Below are 3,083 nucleotides of genomic sequence, written 5' to 3'. Positions count from 1 at the left end.
GTGAACCCACCACCTGAGTTTAGAAACAGTGACAGTTGTCTCGTCCGCCCACCCCGACCCGCACCGTGGCTTTTGGGTTGTTAGTCCTTCGCTGGAGACAGGCCTCTGGCGCGGCCAGAGCGGCTCAGTGCTGCCCCCTGGCGGCGAGGGATATCGGCCTCCTCCAGCTCGGCGCCCAGTTTGGAGTCCCAGCCAGGCCACCTTGCAGACCCCACGGAGGTGCGCACACTCGCTGTGCACGCACGCGCAGGACCTGTCCGGGCACAGATGCACACACCAGGCACTCAAAGCTTTGCACGCGGTCAACCTATTGTGAACGGAGCAGGTGCCATACGCTGTGTGGGGCGCTTCAGCAGGAGCCAGCTCACGGCAGCTGCTGTCCCCAGGGAGCTGGAGGCACGAAAGCGGTAGTCCCCACTGAGGGGACAGTGTCCTACCTCAGGGACCCTCTCACTCTCGGCTTGGGGAGTCTGGGCAGGAAGTAACTTTGGGGTGAGCCATTTAATAGAACGACCTAGGGTGGAGGGAAGAGAGGAGAGCTTTGGGCCTGAGGCAGAGAAGGATTTTTGGAGACGGAGAACTCACGGACAGGCAGAGTGAAATGGACAGTTCAGCTTCAGCAAGGAATTTCGTGTCCACCGGCCTGGAAGGGACACAATGGCCCAGCCTGGGCCCCTGGTGCTATGGGGTTCGTGGGACTAGAGGAGGAGGAGCTGAAGATGGTGAGGAGGGGCCAGGTCCCTGGAGAAGGCGCCAGGTGTGAAGCGCAGGTAGAGGATGTCTTGAGTTTCATGGTCTTTTCTGCAATCTCAGGCAGCAAGCACCTTTCGGGACTGCACGGCAGAGACGCCCGACCCAGGGTAGCCAGCAGAGGGCGCTCCTGCTACAGATTTGAGGCACCAGGGGCCGGGCTATTGAGCCTCGGGTTTAACCAGGATCAGGTCATTCTTGGAAGGCTCTGGGGTCTGCAGTCCTAACGGAAGCATTCTGGCTTCCCCCTTAGGGGTACGGAGCAGAGGGGTGAGAAGAGACAACCACGTGAGGTGGGAGCCCCACAAGTTCCCTGCTCCCTGGCCAGGTGCTGTCTCGTCAGTGTTTACATCTCTTGTCTCCAGGTGGCGACCTTGGAATCAATCCAGAAAGGCAACTTGGTCTCCCAACCTGCCCAGGAAGTCTTCCTTCAGGCCAGCCAGCTTTTCCAGAAGGTTCTCTAGGGAGCTAGTCCCAGGGCTCCACCTCTGGAGTCTCCGGGCTTCCCTGGCTTGCCTCTAGATGGAAGACTTCCGCGCCTGGTGCCCAACAGGCTACCCCAGCGGCCACATCCATCAGACCTGTGGATGCTAAAATTCTCAGAACCAAATGCAGCCCTTATCTTCTGCCACAAAGCGTGGCAGGCTTCTGTGTGGCTGGTGAGTGGACACAGCCAGGTCCGAGACGAGGGGGCAACCCATCAGTCCCTTGGTGGTGGTGGCGCCTCCTTTCACCCCCTGGCATGTCCAGACAGGCAGAGGCACCTCGAGCTCAGGTCATTCACGTATTCAGTCGTTTCTGCAGTTATTAAGCACCATTTGCTACGTCCATTTCTGGGGACAGAGAGGAGGAGAGGGTCCCTGCCTGAGTCTAGAGGAGGAGACAGGAAATAGGTGTGGCCATCCAGAGTGGTATATACTTCGAGGGGAATTGTTTTCTTCCTCTGAACTCTATTTTTCTGTCTGGCTTCTCTGATAGAGTCAGTGGCATCATTACCACCCATCTGCTCAACCCGAAAATGCAGAGTCATCTCCATGCCTCCCTGACTCAGCCCTATCTCCCTTTCAGCCACTGTGTCCCATCCTGCCCTCATCATCTCTCTCCCAGGACATCCTTTCAGCCTGGGGGCCGGCCTTTGGCCCCCTTCCAGCTTTCGCATCACCACCAAATTGAGCCCTTCTTCAAAATCCCTGATGCTCAGACTCATACGAGAAAAATTTTAGCAAATGTGACCTAAGGGAAATCATCTGTTTGGGGAAAAAACACTGTAAACAAGGTTGGAAGAACAATGGTCAACTGAGAAAAGACATTTGTAACTCATGTAGGAAAGGCCTTCTTCCCACATTGACCAAAGCTCACACCAGTCAGCAAGGACAAGATCCCACAGCGAGGAAAAAGGTAAAGAGCAGGAACACGTGGCTCATAAAAAACAGGAAGGGAGCTCTCTTTGGCAGTGCATATACTAAAACTGGAATAATATGGAGAAGATCAGCATGGCTCCTGTGCAAGGATGCATGCAAATCCGTGAAGTGTTACATATTTTTTAAAAAAATTATACAAATGAACTTTTTAGAAAACAGACTCACAAACTTTGAAAAGAAACTTACAGTTGCCAAAGGGAAAATATGGTAATAGGGGGAGTAAAATAGGAATGTGGGATGAACGTATACCCACTACTATGTACATGATAGATGGCCCACAAGGACCTGCTGTATAGGACTAGAAACTCTACTCAGTATTCTGTAACAACCTATATGGGAAAAGAATCTGAAAAAGAATGGATATGTGTATATGGATAAATGGATCACTCTGCTGTATGCCTGAACCTAACACAACATTGTAAATCAACTGTAGTCCAATATAAAATAAAAATTAAACAAAAAAACAAGAAAGAATGAAAAAATTTAGGGAAGGATGGTCAGTCTCACTCAAGATGAAAGAAATGGAAACTGAAGCAACAGAGAGGACTTTTTCAACCACTGAAAGGACAAAACTTGAAAAATAGCAACAGACAAACTTCAAAGTTCGATGAGACCTAGTGCCGATGGGCGTGTTGAGGGAAATATTCGGATTCATGGTTGGTGGAAGTGAAAATGTGTAGGACTTTTTAGGAAGACTTGGAGGTGAAGATCCATGATGTACAGAGCACTGGGCCTGCCTGGGGCCTTTTTTTAAAAAAAAAATTGCAAATTCAAATTTCAATTTCAAATATACATGAAAGTAGAGAAGATGGCAGAACAAACTCCCATATGCCCATCAGTTCAGTTCAGTTGCTCAGTCGTGTCTGACTCTTTGCGACCATGGACTACAGCACACGAGGCTTCCCTGTCCAT

The 3,083-nt window shown here is 51.0% G+C and overlaps 1 non-coding gene across 1 annotated transcript; it reads left to right on the top strand.

Moving 5' to 3' along the window:
* Positions 1-2,190: 2,190 nt before the first annotated feature.
* On the top strand, positions 2,191-2,294 carry LOC138415517 (U6 spliceosomal RNA). Its single transcript, XR_011247275.1, has one exon. It is a non-coding gene; the product is annotated as a U6 spliceosomal RNA (small nuclear RNA).
* The last annotated feature ends 789 nt before the right edge of the window (positions 2,295-3,083 follow it).

Source organism: Ovis canadensis, chromosome 11 (assembly GCF_042477335.2).
Source record: "Ovis canadensis isolate MfBH-ARS-UI-01 breed Bighorn chromosome 11, ARS-UI_OviCan_v2, whole genome shotgun sequence".
NCBI classification, from domain to species: domain Eukaryota; kingdom Metazoa; phylum Chordata; class Mammalia; order Artiodactyla; family Bovidae; genus Ovis; species Ovis canadensis.
Note: the sequence above shows the minus strand (reverse complement) of the source record. Positions and strands in the feature narration are given on the sequence as shown.